The sequence below is a fragment of the Crassostrea angulata genome, chromosome 2 (genome assembly GCF_025612915.1).
Source record: "Crassostrea angulata isolate pt1a10 chromosome 2, ASM2561291v2, whole genome shotgun sequence".
Classification (NCBI taxonomy): domain Eukaryota; kingdom Metazoa; phylum Mollusca; class Bivalvia; order Ostreida; family Ostreidae; genus Magallana; species Magallana angulata.
Genome location: NC_069112.1, coordinates 2,485,903 through 2,505,637, shown reverse-complemented (window position 1 = coordinate 2,505,637; position 19,735 = coordinate 2,485,903). Strand labels below are relative to the sequence as shown.

Sequence of the window (19,735 nt, the reverse complement as noted above, 5' to 3'; positions counted from 1 at the left end):
ATCTAGTTTTATCATGATGCCTGGGCATGTTGCATTTACACCAGTATTTTAGTCAAAGAAAAAATATAACTAAACAAATAATCCAAAAGTCTTTGAAATTGCATTGTATAATTAAGCCTCAAAAGTCTATTGATAATTATGACTTGTTGTGTATCTAAATCTTGGCGCCAAGACAAACTGGTAAAAAGCGAACTGATGTCGCGTGTTAGGTCGCAAGATGGAACTGTTGTTATTCATATGCTTTACAATACTGCTTGTTCAATCTTTTAACGAAAACCATAAATTAACCAATAAATTAAAAAAAAATGATTATCTCATCTGCAATAGTATTACAAAATAGTATATTACAATCAAACGAAGTTTGCCGTATTTGCAGACATTAGGCTCTAATATCTGGCACCGTTTCATTAAACACATTTTCTTATAATAATAATAACTAAACAAAAGGATATTCACAGATCTCCTCCTCACTGCATTCTGTGGCGGGGCGGCACACGGAACTGTTGGTGGCGGGTTTGAATGTACACGATTCACTGCAACATGGTCCCTGGGTGGGGCTAAAATTAACGTGTATTTGATATATGTGTATTATACGTTAATAGAAAACTCTTTCAGGATCTTGAATAAATGCATACAATGCTACCTTAAATACAATCGCAACTTCTCGGGCCTTTCCGGCAGGCTCGGAAAAACACTTCGAATGTATTTCCTAGGCGTCCATGACAACCCCCCTTTTTATAAAACTTGATATAAACACAAAACATTTTACGATCTTTTGAGATGATAGATAAACTTCATCAAAGTAAATGATATACCCTAAAATATAACACAGAAGCGACTTATAAGGCTGTCTAGCCGATACTTATTTTAATGGGAAGTGACTCCATTTTATATAAAATTCTAACATCCGGTAATGTTAATACATTCGAGGTGTTTTTCCGAGCCTGCCGGAAAGGTCCGAAAAGTTGCGATTGACCTTAAATAAACAAGAGGCCCGTGGGGCCACCTCACTCACCTGACCAACAATGACTTTATATGACGTTAAAAGGATATTGTACCATATGGCCCCTCGGTAGAATAACAAAAAAAGAAATATTGTAAAGTATTCCAATTTTACACTTATTTTTTGCATACACTTTATTTTTGACATTGTACCTTAATGGAATACCATTTGAATTACCAAAATAAAATAAAATCCTATGCAAGATATAAAACTAAACATTTGGTAGTGGTACACTGTTAACTCACCATTCCCATTATTTCCCTCTCCTAACCCCCCCCCCCCCCCCCCCACACATAATTTATATTGCGATCAAAATATTTGAGAGCATATAGGTACATTTTCTTTCTCCACTACTTACTAGTTATTGTATTTCTTTTTTAAAAAGATCATTATTGTAGTTATTGTATTTTATTTAAAAATTCCTACAGATGTGGAAAATAAAACTGTGCCTCAATGAGCTCAATTCCTTAAATTATTCAAAAATTTCATTGGTCTTCCCCATTATAAACGGCTGTTCTTTACCCGGCGTAAACTCTTGTGACTTTTTAAGCTTACTCACTTGACTGCTAAACGCATTCCAATGAAACATGTTGCCACATGACATGTCAAATAGCTTATTATAGTCAATATATTGACAGGCATATCACTCTATTTTACTAAGACCCACCCGTTTTGTTCATTTTATTCAAAAACAAACAAATGGCTATAAACCAGGATGATTTTCGCTGCAATATTTTCTTAGGAATAGCGGTAATACCTTTATGCCTTTATCCCCGAAACTAAATGTGTCAGAACTATGGAAACTGTTTTAACAGTGTCGTTATTTACTCGTGTCTAAAAAACTATCGACATTGGTGTAGAATTCACATAATTCGTCGTATAAAGACGGGAACCCAAAAAAAGTTACAGCATATCATCTATTTTTTTTTTTTGTTTACAAGTATTTAACGTTTAACGAGACTTTTCTTATTTGTGTACAAACACTGAATTGAGAGCAAAACCTTGTACCTTGCATATAAAGCAAAGCTAAACCCTCAAACATGGCTGCCTCAAACAAAGAACCTCGTCTATGAAATACCGAACCCGAAGTTATAAAATGATTTAAACACGCACTTTCTTTAGAATTATTTTTGTAAAAACTCAGTTTTGAAACAGAATTAGCCCATAATTTTTGTAATTTATATTTTCCACTCCATGAGGATTATTTATGCTAAATTACGTAGAATTTGACTCAGTAGCTTTTGAGAAGAAGATTTTTAAAAATGCACGCACTTTTTTTCTGTTTCGAGGTTTCCTCCGCTTTGAATAAAGATCGGTCTTTTATTTCTGCAATTTATCTTTGCCTTCTCATAAGCTTGCTTTGTGAAGAAATTTGGGTGATATTGGTCAAGCGGTTTTAGAGAAGTTCAAAATGTAAAACGTTTACAGACCAACGGACGGACAGACAGACAGACGCACAGACGGACCTACACTGTACTTTGTGTCCTGTCCCATTGACCTTCAATGTACACCCGCGTTTATGGTTCAGGTTGTCCCTGGAGTTACAGCATTGATCTGTACAGTCGTCTCTGTACCCACAGTCACACTCCTCCCCCTCTTCCTTTATACCGTTACCACAGAACGCGGCGTCCGAAGCTGCAACAAACATATTACATATATTTGAATTAGAATAAAGTAAAATTTGTTACATAAAAAAAAGAATAGTTGAAAACTATGTTACATAAAGCAAGGTCCAGCGTCACAGCGTCACAATAATCGTGCAATTACTGCAACAAATAATGATGTAACACCAGTCAGCTCAATAAGCTCATTCAGGGGTTAGGGTTAGTAATTTTAAGGAAAAAACAAATGTTATTATTCATTCATCATAGATATTAGGACGTTCTGCTGCTCCATCTCCTACACTCCATCAGCTATGTCAATCTTGACAGAATGTTGATGTAGAGTTTTGAGTCAGTTACTTTCTGTAGAATGTTTTGAGACAGTTCCTCTGTAACTCTATTTCCTAATTAAAATTCTGTGGTCTCAAAATAAGTTGTTTGTGCCATTTTGGAAAAAAATAGCAACTCATAGGAGTCAATCCCTGAATACAAAAACTTTTGAGACTGTTACTCTATCTGAAGACTTTTGAGATGGTCCCTTACCTGTGAGGCGGCCTCAGTGAGTCCACCAACAGATGTTGAGAAGTTCCCCACGGAGTCACAGAAGTTCTCCAGGTCACCCTTCTTGGCGTGGTCCGTGATCCCAGTCATAGAGTCTCCCAACAGCTGCAGGACAGAAAGAGGAGCCAGTTAGTTAATCCAGTAATTAACTAATTAACTGATCCTGATATTAACTAACCATTCAAAATATTATTAAATCTGAAGCAGTACAACAGGTTAATGTCAGTATAATTCATAATGAGTGATATACAGTTGGCTTAATGGTTCATCAAACACACTATAAATATATATATTCACTGGTCAACATTAAGGAGATACATATCATCAATATAAAGCAAAATATTACATGCATGCAAAAATGTAATTCACAATTAAAGCCTCAAATTGACTGAATTTGTTTTATATTGAAAACAATACCATTGTAACCAAGAAGAAGGGAGTTGTAAACAGAATACATTTACCGGTACATGGAGTGGGCACATACATGCGGAGGGACCAAGCTCAGGGCCAAAGAATCTAGACTCGTTCACTTCTGATCTCAGTCTCACATTTACAAAAGTGGAGAAGTGAGATTTAGTTACAAAAGAAATGTGAGAAAAAAGAGATTGAGACCGAAAGTGAGCTCGTCAAAGTTTTATGGCCACAGAGCCATCATCTGACAAATCATCGACTACCTCTATATATTTGGAGGTCCGTGTTGCACTGCTTTGAATTTGTATTTCGTTTTATGGATTTATGAGATGGTTGACAGTTTGTTACTGTCATTTTTCAAACATTGACATTAAGGCCAACTCTCTGATTGACAGTCAGGCTTATTAGCGGACCATCATATAGTATTTGAGAAGACACTGTTCTAATGAGTTTTCAGGCTTGAACATGCAAGAAACAACAAAACAACACACAACATAATTTTTACAGACAACAGACAGGGGGGGGGGGGGGGTTAATGTTTACACACACACACATGCTTTCTCTATATCGTGTTCTGGGACTGTACATTGGGGAAGAAATCTGTTCTGTTCATTTTACATGCTTAGCAAATTGAAGTAAAATTATATTGTGATATTAGTATTCTGGTTATCACAAATGACAAGTTATACTATAAAATCAAATTTGTCATGAATTCACAAAGCCTTGGAACATCAGATCCTTAATGAATCAAGATTCTTAAGATATTTTGTTCTCTGTCTAAAATTAAACCGACAACATATTTCATTTAATTTTTCCAGAAGAAGAACAAACAATCTAGAACTTGTGCTGCATTGTAAAGTCTCTCTGTATATCACACGTATGCTGTCAAACTTAGCTAGTACTTATTAGCGAGCGCAGCTCGCCGGCGCGTAGCGCCGGCGCGAAGCGAGCTCTACCGGCAAGGCGTGTGTGAATAGAAAATTCGGACTATAGTCTGTCCCAAGATATTTTTGCCGCATATTTTCTTAAATTATTCAATATTTATAAATACCTCTTGGTTCAGACGATGTTCATTCAATAGTATGAAAAAATCCCAAGATATTTCCCCTTTGAAACGCCCCCTCTAGCTTGTCGGGTATCAGTACACGGCTAAAAATAAAAAGTCTACGAGGTTTTTCCATTGCCAGGGAGATGAAGACGCCCGGATGATAACGTTGAAAAATTGCGCGAGGGGTCCTGAGTATTTCCGAATGGAGAAAAGATGTCAACATTCCCCATTATAAATCTCCGTAGGAAATCTGTTTTCGTTCCTGTGAATTTTTACGAGGGAAAAATGATAATGTGTGAATGAAGTTATCTTGGGAATTTTCCCTTTCATCGATTTTAATTGCAGTTCAGTCACAGGTATGTGTATTTTTATTAAAAATCGTTCAAATATGCAGCATAAATATCTTGGGACAAACTATAGTTGCACATTCATTCAACGGATTTTTTTGGCGTCAGTAAATCGGACCAGTAATGCATCGTTTTAATCGTCCCAGTAGTTCCCTGTAGTCATGGCAATTTTTATCACTTCACACTCTCACGAGAATCAGCAAGACAAATTTAGACAGTAAAAACAATAACGATGTAAGCGACATACAGTCAATGTTACCTCTAAAGTTCACCTCAGTACACTTTCAATCAAAAATAATCGTGTGACGTCACAAACGTTTACACATTGATCCGATATATTTTTTCGGAGTCAGTAAATTTTGACCCACAATTCATAGTACCAATGGTTTCCAACCTCACGTTCTAACATCACGTTCTCCCGAGAATCAAAGTAAAACCTTTGAAAAGCTTATAAGATGTGTAATTTTAAGAACATCATGCTTTTTAAGTAAATAAAACAGTATACTTCGCATACTTTTATTTCTATGGCGAGTTTTAAAGAGTAAGACGACACTTAACCAACGTCAGCTTTGACGTCACAATAAGCACTGATAAGGGGAAATTACTCTAATTGAAGTTATTGTAAATCTGCTGAAATGACCAAAATCCTCTTAAAATCTTGCAAAGGCTAAGATAAAGAACAGCTGACGAATAAGGACATTTCTTCAGATACAGGAAACGGTTGTAAATTGCACTAATTTGGATTAATGCTCACAAATATTTTATTCACTATAATTACGGTAATTTCCTGAAACGTAACGTTATACGTAGCAGTGCCTTTTTTAAAGGGGGTGGGTGGGTGGATGGCAGCCTCATCCAAAAAATCTTTCCAAGCAAAAAGAAAAATAAATCATGAAAATTCTAATCCTTCAGCTCTTTAGCAGTTCAATGGTTTCTTTATTTTCACTTCCATTTATTACATGCAGGGGGGGGGGGGGGACAACATCATGTTCTTTTAACATGATAAGCAAGTATTTTTAAGCGTAAATTAAACATAAAATTAAACATTAATTATTTTTTTTAAGTGGAGGGGCAAATCCATGGTAAGTCGATTTTCTATGTATAAATTGACAAAAATGAGAAAAAATTTAGCATGGGGGGAGCTCTATGATGAGTCAAGTTTTATATGTAAGTTTAAGAAAAAATGTCTACTGCAAAAAAAAAGGGGAAAATCAATCAATCAATCATAATCACAATCACTTTAAAAGAGGAGATGCAGTGCAATGAATATTTATATATTAAAATCTTTATTATTTAACAACATTGTATCTGAGATTAAACTATTGTTCTACATATAAATAAATAAATTATAACAAATCTTATAAACTATGAATAATGAAAATTTACTGAAACATAGGTATGTTTTATTTTTTGGCATTCAAATTTCACGTTGTTAATTTTATTTTATCATTTTATAATAATTCATTGTTTGATCACATGCTGTGCTCGCCCCAACGGTCGCACCGTAAAACATATTACAGATAGAAGAGAGAAATATGCAATAAGTGTAATATACAGTTTTTCCAGGTACATTTGACAGTAACTAGCTTAACTATTTTCTACTTATCTAATTAATGAAAAATACAAGATTATTTTTACCATTTTGACATTTGTACATGTATGCATATAGCACTAGCCATTTTTTTAAAAATCAAAACATAGCATTGAAGTCATTATTTCCTCATTTTTTTTTTGGGGGGGGGGGGGGTGGGGGGTCATAAATTTTCTCAACAACAAAGGCTGACATAAAACATAGGTAATCATAGATTACTAAGCTCACCGAGACGGAGCATCACCCTTATGAGACATCACCTTCATAAGACCACCTTTATCATTTTATATGATAATCATACTTTATGATCTTGGATATTCATGGATTCTGTTTTGACAAAATATCGTATATCGTCTGATAAATTTTTTTTATGATAATCATATGTTAATATGTTAATCAATACAATGATATAAAATTAAATATTGCATCATGTCATATTTCTAATATAATATATATCATATAATAAGTAAAATACCGTAATAAACAATAATGAGATTTGATATTGTAACGTATGATATGACATTGTATTGTGTTATACCTTATTGTATTTGATCACATAATACAATATCATAAAATATAATACAATATAGTATCACATTACAATATCATATTACATAATACATCATAACACTGAAACATGATATTATATTGTATAATATAGAATGATATTGTATTGAATGACACTGAAACATATTTGATACATTATATGATATTATATCATATAATACAATATAATTTGATTCCAACATTGTATCTTATCAAATGATACAATATTATGTGATATGGTAAAATATTATAAAATACATTATTCAATTATACATATTGCATCATATGACACAATAAAATATATTACAATATCATATAATACAATTTCATGTGATATGATAATATATCATATAAACCAATATCATATCATACAATATCGTATGATACAATATTATATAATATTACAATATCATATAATACAATTTCATGTGGTATAATTCTATATTACTGAAACCAATATTATATTATACAATATTGTATGATACAATATTATAGAATATACAATATTGTATCATAGGATACAATATAATATTTTGCAATATCTTATGTAATTGTATCATGTGATAAAATAATAAATTAAAAATACAATATAATATTATACAATATTGTATCATAATATACAATACTATACATAACAATATCATGATACATAATCATATCATAAAATATCAACAAAATTGATACAATATCATATCGTATCGTATAACTTTTTATAATATAACATATGATATCATATTGTATCATATCAAACAATATTGTTTCATATCATACAATACTTTATCATAGGAATCATGTTATATCATTTATCAACAAACACATCCATCTATCGAGCTGGTTTGAGTGAGGTAGGAGATTTCTTTAGCATCCTTGATAATGGAGATCAGGCTTTGCTTCTGAAGCAACCTCTGCATTTAATTTATAATAAAGTTAAATCAACAATGCAAGCTATCATCTATAAAACATGTGACCTGTTCCAAAAAACTAAACCTCATCCAGCATCCGAAACCTATGGCTCAGATTCAGCATTCAAGCCCATCAGGTGCATTTGTATCATAAGACACATCATCCACGCAATTTTGGTGAAGTTTGGACCAGTAATAACTAAGATATCATCATCAGAGGGCACTAGCAATTAAAACCTTAACTTCCTCCAGCATCCGCAACCTATGGCTCAGATTCAGCATCCATGCCTGTCAGGTGCATCTGTATCATAAGACACACCATCCATTCAAGTTTGGTGAAGTTAGGACCAGTAATAACTTAGATTTATTTTTTAGCATCCTTGATAATGGAGATCAAGCTCTGCATCTGAAGCTACCTCTGCGATTCATTCATATTACAGTTAAATCAACTATGCAAGTTTGAAATAGTACTATCATCTATTAAACATGTGACCTGTTCCTAAAAACTTAACTTTATCCAGCATCCGAAACCAGACTATGCATTCAAGCCTGTCAGGTGCATCAGTATCATAAGACACACCATCCATGGAAGTCTGGTGAAGTAAGGACAAGTAATAACTAAGATATCATCATCAGAGGGCACCTGTTTCAAAAACTTTATCTAACCAGCTCTTAAAACCTTAACCTCCTCCAGCATCCGAAACCTATTGCTCAGATTCAGCATTCAAGCTTGTCAGGTGCATCAGTATCATAAGACGCACCATCCATACAAGTTTGGTGAAGTTAGGACCAGTAGTAACTAAGATTAATCATCAGAGGGCACCTGCAACAAAAACTTTAACCAGCTCTAAAAACCTTAACCTCTTCCAGCATCCGAAACCTATTGCTCAGATTCAGCATTCAAGCTTGTCAGGTGCATCAGTATCATAAGACGCATCATCCATACAAGTTTGGTGAAGTTAGGACCAGTAGTAACTTAGATATTGCTATCAATGGGCACCCGCAACAAAAACTTTAACCTGCTCCAAAAACCTTAACCTCCTCCAGCATCCGAAACTTAACTTTATCCAGCATCCGAAACCAGACTATGCATTCAAGCCTGTCAGGTGCATCAGTATCATAAGACACACCATCCATGGAAGTCTGGTGAAGTAAGGACAAGTAATAACTAAGATATCATCATCAGAGGGCACCTGTTTCAAAAACTTTATCTAACCAGCTCTTAAAACCTTAACCTCCTCCAGCATCCGAAACCTATTGCTCAGATTCAGCATTCAAGCTTGTCAGGTGCATCAGTATCATAAGACGCACCATCCATACAAGTTTGGTGAAGTTAGGACCAGTAGTAACTAAGATATAATCATCAGAGGGCACCTGCAACAAAAACTTAACCAGCTCTAAAAACCTTAACCTCTTCCAGCATCCGAAACCTATTGCTCAGATTCAGCATTCAAGCTTGTCAGGTGCATCAGTATCATTAGACGCAGCATCCATACAAGTTTGGTGAAGTTAGGACCAGTAGTAACTAAGATTAATCATCAGAGGGCACCTGCAACAAAAACTTTAACCAGCTCTAAAAACCTTAACCTCTTCCAGCATCCGAAACCTATTGCTCAGATTCAGCATTCAAGCTTGTCAGGTGCATCAGTATCATAAGACGCATCATCCATACAAGTTTGGTGAAGTTAGGACCAGTAGTAACTTAGATATTGCTATCAATGGGCACCCGCAACAAAAACTTTAACCTGCTCCAAAAACCTTAACCTCCTCCAGCATCCGAAACCTATAGCTCAGATTCAGCACTCAAGCCTGTCTGGTGCATCAGTATCATAAGGCACACCATCCATGCAAGTTTGGTGAAGTACAGACCAGCAGTAACTAAGATACTGCTATCAAAGGGCACCTGCAACAAAAACTTTAACCTGGTCCAACAACCTTAACCTCCTCCAGCATCTGAAATTTAGGACCCAGATTCAGCATCCAAGTCTTTCAAGTCCATAAGTAGGTCCAGATGCATCATCCATGCAAGTTTGGTGAAGATAAGACAAGTAATAGCTTAGATACAGGACCTGCAACAAAAACTTTAACCAGGTCCGGACGCCGACGCCACCGCCGACGCCGAGGGTATAGCATAAGCTCTCCTTGACTTCGTCTCGGTGAGCTAAAAAATGACAACAAACATGCAACTAATGATGAAATTGACAGAGACAAAGTGGAAAATAAACCCCAGAAATAGTTCATAGAAAAACAAGTCTAAATCAAGATAACACTGAAAAAGCACCAGTTTTCCCTCCCCCTTCACATGCCTGAACCCTGACCCTGAAAATAGATTGTGGGAACACAGAACAAGCTCAACATTGTCAATATAACGACCTTAAACTAATTACTGGCCCATAAACTGTGACATGTACATTTAAAATGACTGGGTTTTTTTCATTTACTCGAAGTTTCATTAAGTTCATTTGAGAAGGTTGGGTGTTTCATTTGAAATACAAGTGAAGTTTAGAGGTTAGGATAGTGTGTGATTATGTGTTCTTTGAGCAAATATAAAACGATGTGATCAACCCAAGATTTTTTGTAAGGGTGGGGGTGAGGGTGGAGGTGGGGTGTTGAGCATGTCTGTTATAAGCTTTCTGGGTACAACAAAAATAAAAGAGATACAAGAAGAAGGTGAGATTTACCCAGACTTGGCCCTGTGATAAAATCCTCACAAAATCAGCCAATCAGTCGATAGCATTCAAAACAGTATTATACAATCAGCCAATCAGTTTACAGCATTCAAAACAGTTAATTTACAATCAGCCAATCAGTCAATAGCAATCAAAAAAGTTTAGAAATGATTAGCCAATCAGATATTGGCATTCATAAATAATTCATGATTTAAATTTAAAAAAAATAAATATTAATCTAGTAGGATTTGGGAAAATTCTAGTTATACATTTTTCAGCTATTAACAAAGATATGAATTTTTATTGCAAGGGTTTGTAAGTAACATGAAGACGAATGAAAACAAACCTTAACTTCATTCTAAATACAAGACAAAGAGATTTTCACAGATTCATTCTCTACACAAAAAAGTCAAAAACTGATAAAGCATCACTTTCTACTCAGACAGTCAGCCATCATGCGACTTAGTTCTTGGATACATTCTGAGAGTTCACTCTTCGCGCCACAGACATTGTGATACAGGCGAGGAATGAGTCACCTACCTTAGATTTCTCCATGACGGAGTCCAGACATTCGAAATACGACAGGTCGGTCACTGGCTCATTGGCACTCTCCAGCATAGATTTCATCATCTACAATAATACAGCATCACAGCATTAAAAAAATACAGCATACTGAGCATAGAGAAGCATTGTACAGCATAGATTCTTACACGGCTCAAATCTTTATAATAAAATACATATCTTTAACATTTTCATTTTCAGTTTGGAGGGAAAGGGCTTAAGAGGAAAGGAGTATAAACCTAAGGAATCCACTACAAATAATGATTTTGCTATGAGGATGAAGGAGTAATTCATCTGTAAAATCAGAAGGATGAAGCGATGGCTTTTAAGGATAAGTTATGTGATTTCTGAATCATACTTACAACAGTGTCATAAAGCCATACTCTACAACTTCTTTCTCACCCTTATCGTAATAATATTCTGAGGGCGTTATCACACTCCTTCTGCCCTTGGTTATATAAACTACATACACATTAGAGGGTGTTACTGACCTGTATCTGTTTGAGGGCGTTATCGCACTCCTTCTGCCCTTGGTTATATATAAACTACATACACATTGGAGGGTGTTACTGACCTGTATTTGTCTGAGGGCGTTATCACACTCCTTCTGTCCTTGGTTATATATACTACATACACATTGGAGGGTGTTACTGACCTGTATCTGTCTGAGGGCGTTATCACACTCCTTCTGCCCTTGGTTATATATAAGCTACATACACATTGGAGGGTGTTACTGACCTGTATCTGTCTGTGGGTGTTATCACACTCCTTCTGCCCTTGGTTATATATACTACATACACATTGGAGGGTGTTACTGACCTGTATCTGTCTGAGGGCGTTATCGCACTCCTTCTGCCCTTGGTTATATATACTACATACACATTGGAGGGTGTTACTGACCTGTATCTGTCTGAGGGCGTTATCACACTCCTTCTGCCCTTGGTTATATATACTACATACACATTGGAGGGTGTTACTGACCTGTATCTGTCTGAGGGCGTTATCGCACTCCTTCTGCCCTTGGTTATATAAACTACATACATATTGGAGGGTGTTACTGACCTGTATCTGTCTGAGGGCGTTATCACACTCCTTCTGTCCTTGGTTATATAAACTACATACACATTGGAGGGTGTTACTGACCTGTATTTGTCTGAGGGCGTTATCACACTCCTTCTGCCCTTGGTTATATATAAACTACATACACATTGGAGGGTGTTACTGACCTGTATTTGTCTGAGGGCGTTATCACACTCCTTCTGCCCTTGGTTATATATACTACATACACATTGGAGGGTGTTACTGACCTGTATCTGTCTGAGGGTGTTATCACACTCCTTCTGTCCTTGGTTATATAAACTACATACACATTGGAGGGTGTTACTGACCTGTATCTGTCTGAGGGCGTTATCACACTCCTTCTGTCCTTGGTTATATAAACTACATACACATTGGAGGGTGTTACTGACCTGTATCTGTCTGAGGGCGTTATCACACTCCTTCTGCCCTTGGTTATATAAACTACATACAAATTGGAGGGTGTTACTGACCTGTATCTGTCTGAGGGCGTTATCACACTCCTTCTGCCCTTGGTTATATAAACTACATACACATTGGAGGGTGTTACTGACCTGTATCTGTCTGAGGGCGTTGTCACACTCCTTCTGCCTTTGGTTATATAAACTACATACACATTGGAGGGTGTTACTGACCTGTATCTGTCTGAGGGCGTTATCACACAGTACAGACGTTGATCAGCTGATTAATGCTCTCCGTCACCGCTCTGTCAGACAAAATGTAGTAAAAGTTTAAAATATCAAACAATGAAATTGAAACAAAACCCCTAAAATCCTTACTCAATTTAATTATTTCATGCTTTACAAAACTACACATAATTATTGACTACGGGGCTATAAACTTAACACAAGAGGCCCATGGGCCACGTTGCTCACCTGAGGAACAATAGGTATAATAAAATCAGTCCTGGGGCTAAAGTCTTAACAATTATAAAGAATCATCTGGCTGATTAGTTTCTGAGAAGAAGATTTTTAAAGATTTACTCTTTATATTCCTATGTTTAATTTCAACCCCCCATTGTGGCCTCACCCTACCCCGGGGGGTCATGATTTTCACAACTTTGAATCTACACTACCTGAGGATGCTTCCACACAAGTTTCAGCTTTCCTGGCTGATTAGTTTCTGAGAAGAAGATTTTTTAAAGATTTACTCTACATATTCATATGTTAAACTTCGACCCCCCATTGTGGCCCCACCCTACCCCCGGGGGTCATGATTTTCACAACTTTGTATCTACACTACCTGAGGATGCTTCCACACAAGTGTAAGCTTTCCTGGCTGATTAGTGTCTGAGAAGAAGATTTTTAAAGTTTAACTCTATATATTCCTATTTTAAACTTCAAATCCCCATCCTGGCTGATTAGTTTCTGAGAAGAAGATTTTTAAAAATTAACTCTATATATTCCTATTTTAAACTTCAAATCCCCATCCTGGCTGATTAGTTTCTGAGAAGAAGATTTTTAAAGATTTACTCTATATATTCCTATGTAAAAGTTTGTTTGACCCCCCCCCCCCCCCCCATTGTGGCCCAATCCTACCCCCGGGGTCATGATTTTCACAACATTGTATCTACACTACCTGAGGATGCTTCCACACAAGTGTCAGCTTTTCTGATCCTTGAGAAGATTTTTAAAGATTTACTCTGTATATTCCTATGTAAAAGTTCAACCCCCCCTTGTGGCCCCACCCTATCCCCGGGGGTCGTGAATTTTACAACTTTGAATTTACACTACCTGAGGATGCTTTCACACAAGTGTCAGCTTTCCTGGCTGATTAGTATTTGAGAAGAAGATTTTTAAAGATTTACTCTATATATTCCTATGTTAAACTTCAACCTCCCATTGTGGCCCCACCCTACCCCCGGGGGTCATGATTTTCACAACTTTGAATCTACATTACCTGAGGATGCTTCCACACAAGTTTCAGCTTTCCTGGCTGATTAGTTTCTGAGAAAAAGATTTTTAAAGATTTACTCTATATATTCATGTGTTAAACTTCGACCCCCCATTGTGGCCCCACCCTACCCCAAGGGGTCATGATTTTCACAAATTTGAATTTATACTACCTGAGGATGCTTTCACTTAAGTTTCAGCTTTCCTGGTCTTATGGATCATGAGAAGGAGATTTTCCCTTTGCAAAAGGGCGTGGTCCTTAATTTTCACAACTTTGAATCCCCTTAGGCTAAGGATGCTTTGTGCCAAGTTTGGTTAAAATTGGCCCAGTGGTTCTTGAGAAGATGTTGAAAATGTGAAAAAAGACAGACGGACAGACGGACAGACAGACAGACGGACGACATACAAAATGTGATCAGAATAGCTCACTTGAGCTTTCAGCTCGGTGAGCTAAAAAGTTAAAGATAAAACTCAAACACATTAAAAGGGGCATGGTCACGATTTTGGTCAAATTTTATTTTTCTGTTTTATTATTTACAATGCTTCAGGAATGCATTTCTAATGATCAAATGAAATATGAGAGTCAGTCATTGAGTTATAAGCAAGATACAGGACTCACAGTTCTATGTCATGTAAACAAGGCTCGGGCCCTGTCTTTGTTTACATAGGTTCAATTTACCTGTAAAAAAATCTTTTTCAAGCTAATTTGTCTATCTTCTTATTCATTCTAAGCATAAATTAAAAGTTCCTAATGGTTAACACATTTTTTTTAGGTCTAAAACTGGAAATTTCACTTCAACATTCAAAATGTAAACAAAAGCTTTGTTTACATGGCAAAGTATTGTAAGCTCTGTAACTCGCTTATAACTCAACGAATGACACTCAAATTTTGGTTGCCTATTTAAACTGCCTTACTGAAGCATTGTAAATTATAAAATAGAAAAAAAAATATTTGACCAAAATCGTGACCATGCCCCTTTAAGGATTAGACTATGTAGAGTAACTCAATGTAATATTGGATTATATAAAGGTAATATTTGAGTGCTTACCTGGCGGCCTGCGAGAGCAGATTCTTGGTGTTGGGAGCGTTTGGATCGGCCGACACAGACCTGGCGGCCAGCAGCAGTTTACTGGAAACCATGGAGACGTTCTTCAGTCCGCCCACAATCTGGTTCTGTGTGTCTCAATCCTTGGACAGACCTGGAAACCGACCAATCAAAAGCAATCACAGGTACCTACATTCTACAGTAATGTATACACACCTTAAGCCTCGCGTCTGTTTTGATCAAACCTTAAACTTTTAGTATCTGATTTTGTTGGAATCTCGCTCTCACTGACCTGTCATGGTGAGTCCAGATTTGATGAACTCTGAGTAAGACAAGCTGTACTCGCGAGATGACTCGGCGAGTTGTTTAGGTGTGCCACGAGATGCGGCGACGATGTCACTGGCGGCCTGGTTGAGATTGACAGCGGCGTTGTTGATCTCGATCTGGATCTCCTGGAACGTGCGGTCTGTGCTCGGGTACTACAATGTACAGGTATGAAAAATTAAATCAATTCCTAATAATGATGCATAGATGAAGTAAATTTTTTAAGATTACTTTTTATGAGATAACGATTTCTATGCTCTGTGAAGAAATTTAATTCTGAAAGAATGAGAACTATTTCTGTGAAAAAGGTGACTTTTTATGAGCCAAGTTAAAATTTGAGATGAAGTTTGTTTACTGTTGACATAAGGTTGCCTATTCGTCTATTTCTAAGATAGATGTAACTATCTCGGTGGATGCCATTTGACTCTTTATCTACTTATTCTGAGATCAAATCTGCTTCCGACTTAAATTTTGTCTATTTCTGAGATAGACTTTGTCTGCTGAACAGACAGATCTGCGTACCTTGGTGGACGCCAGCTCCTGGCTCGAGTCTGTGATCTGTCTGATGGCGTTATCCACGTCTCTCTGTCCAGGCAGGGCGTTCACACAGTTGTTGAGCGCACTCGACACAGCCTTGGCCACCTGGTTAAGTCGAGCCTGGTTCTCAGGGTTTTCTGGGTCGTTCATGGCTTGCTTGGTCTCCTCCAGTAGATGCGTCTACTTGTCGATGACGTCGCAGGCGCTGTCGATGACCTGCCGTCTGACCTCGATGTCTCTGAGGTTGAGGCGACAAAGCGTGTGGCTTCTGTCAGCATGCGGAGGGCGTTCACGGTGTCCCTGGCTGCTACACCCACGTAATTCTCATTGCCCTGAAAAATCACCATATAGTGGAAATATATTATATAGATAAATATATAGATAAATAAAATCCAATTCCCTGAGAAATGACCACAGGGAAGAATGTGTGAAGAAAAGTCACAACAGAATAAAATCATGTCATATATATATATTATACTGTTCACTCCATTTTTTCTCATATCACAAAAATTACAAAATCGGGGGTAAATATGTTACTTTTTCATTTGCATCAGTCATCTTGTTTCAATTTTTGCATCTCATATTTCTAGTGATGTCTTATTTTTTTGTTTTACATCATATATCTATTACCAGAATATATGAAATGCTAAATATATTCTACAAAATTTCTGTCTCCATTATACATTTATCTGTGTTTACCTGTGAGGCAGCAGTCAGTAGCTGAGCCATCGCCGATCCCACGTTCTTAGAGGTGGAGCCAAGTTTCATGGCCGACGCCTCCACCTGAAATACGTAACAGTATCATGTATCAACTCCATTCCACCATATTACAATAGAAGGCCAAAGTAAAATATCAAATCTCCCATTTATATAATAATCAAAAAATATCTGATACTTTACACCCTTTACTTACATTTTTAGTGATGATCTTTTCACTATAAACATGCTACGATCACTAAATATTCATGACCTTTAACCCCTGGCCTGAACATAATATGAATGATCCACTTTACATATAATCCAATTAACAAATGCACTATGTATACACATGCTACTATCATTGAGGATTCATGACCTTTAACCCTTGACCTGACAATATCATCACCATGACATTTTCCTCTTGGCCTTACCGTTTCACCGGGTAGTGGCACCAGGTTACCGCCGTCGGCGGCTCTGCGGTACTCCTCCAGCTCGCGGTCGAGTTCAGTCAGCTGATCAAGCGCGGCGTCCACCTCCAGTGAGATACACATCTCCTCTGCCTTCCCAGAGGCGGTTCTCAGCTCAGCGAGCGCGGTGGTCATCGTCTTCACTGCCTGGTTCATATTCATGCTCGCTGCTTGGTCTCCAACTGTTGGGGCTGCGGCGTTTGCTGCGGATACCAGCTGACTGGCAGGCTGTCATAAGAGAAATGCAGCCAGTGAACCGAAATGTAAAACTAGTGTATATTATAATAGACTGTGCACAACAAATTGTTCTGATAAAATAATCTTTAACAACAAAATAAGTTAAATATAGCACAGAAAACTTAGTTTTAAGACATTTTCCCTTCTCCCCCACACATTGCAGCGAGATTTACAGACATTGTACTATCAATGTTTGATTTTTTTTCTTGCCAAATGGTCTCCCTTACAATTTGTACTTTATACCTGTATAAACTCCTTGCTGGCATTAATCAGTTGTAGCTGGGCTGTAGGGCTGTCCTGGTTTGTCTCAGATCCACAGAATCCTTGGATCAACAGAGGCAGCTGTTCATTCATGATCTGTAGAAGGAGAACAACACGTGATAGTCTCAGCCAATAAAATACAACAATACAAGGAGGACACACTATCATTCTCTCAGCCAATCATTAACAGTATTTGTGAAGCACATGATACCATCCTTCCAGCCAATAAAATAGTGTTATAGAGCAAAACATGGAAGACACAGTACAATATTCTCAGATAGCACTCTAATAATACTTTCATACTTAAGGGAAACAAAGATACGGCAGTGCCATGACAATTAAAGAAACAGCTGAAAACATAATGTGGCTAATGCAGGATTTGATCCAGTGACCTTTTGCTGACTGGCCATAAACTAGGACCCAGATATGTATTAAGCGTTTCCACCTTCGTGCAAGTTAAGTTGTGATGAAATAACTATGAATCCATACCTGACACTGTTGAGTCAGTTGATGTTCCGAGGTTTTGTTGGTGTTGCATTCTTTGAGGCGTTAATCAGCTGTGTGGTGGCTGAGGCGGTACGACGCGCGGCGTTCTACAAATCATAGATATAATCTCTTACAGTCCAATGACATATTAAAGTACGATTGTAAAATACTTGTTTTACATTCCAATTACATTTCAAAGCATAGTTGTAACCATAATACACCTAAATGACTCAAGTAAAGTCTCATCACAAAACATGATTGTAATATAAAGCCATCATGTCGTATATCATTTATTGCAATTAAATTACAGGTTTTAAAGATTATTAAATGACACTTAATGAGTCTCTGACCTCTAGCCTCCTGATGAGTTTCTTTTTGAGGGCGTTGCTGGCAGCGATATTTGTGGCAGCCCGGAGATCCTCTGTAGCGCCTCGTAGTCTCTTCTGCTGCTCCGAGTCGTTCGGACTCGACGCACAGCCCTGTAATATTAGAATATAACACTTTACTGAAATTGATTGAACATAATATAGCTGTCAACTGTGATATACAACTCTGTATCAAATATAACATTTGACTTTACAAATGTTAAACATGATATAGCTGTTCACTGTAATATACAACTCTGTAACAAATATAACATTTGACTTTACAAATGTTAAACATGATATTGCATTCTACAGTTTCAGCTGCTTTATCTTTATCATCATATGTTCTGCGGCCTACAAATGTCTACATAACCAGAAACACAGTATACTAGTATACTATTACACTTCCCATCTCATTGTTCAATGCACACAACTTTTCCTTACCTTGGCAGCTTCCACCATGTTCGCGGTGGCATTAGCGAGTAGTCTGGCGGCGGCCAGGAGCCGCTTCTGCATGTCCGAGTCAGAGTGGCCCTCAGCTTCTCCCCTGATGGCCCCAACCAATGAAGAGGTCGCCTGAAAACAACAGATATCAAGGTCAAAAAAATTATATCATAAACAAGTAATTATATTGAAACAGTCAACAGTGTTAAACTTCTGAGCCATGTAGGTGCTAACCCAATCTAGCATTGACTTTTATAGAATTGAACTTATGAAAGATGTGTGAGATATTTGCGAGCTTACCTGAGCTAGCTGCCTGGCCTGTCTCACCATCTCGTGGGCGTCGCCCACACTACTGAACAGTCTGTCCGTCACAGTCAGGATTGTGTCCACTGCGTCCTCGTGGGACTCCCCAGCCTGAATATCAAAAACATACATTTACTACCTCACTGCACAGAAGAGTTCAATGACATGATCTTGGTATCATTAAAGGCTCAATGCTTTATATCAAAATATCCTTAAAATGTGTTTGTCATTATAACCAAAAATTCAGTGTAATAATTTCTTCATGTTTTCTAAATGTTGTGTAACAGGTCTATTTCAGAGAGAGAGAGAGAGAGAGAGAGAGAGAGAGAGAGAGAGAGAGAGAGAGAGAGAGAGAGA

The 19,735-nt window shown here is 37.1% G+C and overlaps 1 pseudogene; it reads right to left on the bottom strand.

Moving 5' to 3' along the window:
- Positions 1 to 452: 452 nt before the first annotated feature.
- Positions 453 to 19,510, bottom strand: LOC128171956 (talin-2-like; annotated as a pseudogene).
- Positions 19,511 to 19,735: the final 225 nt, after the last annotated feature.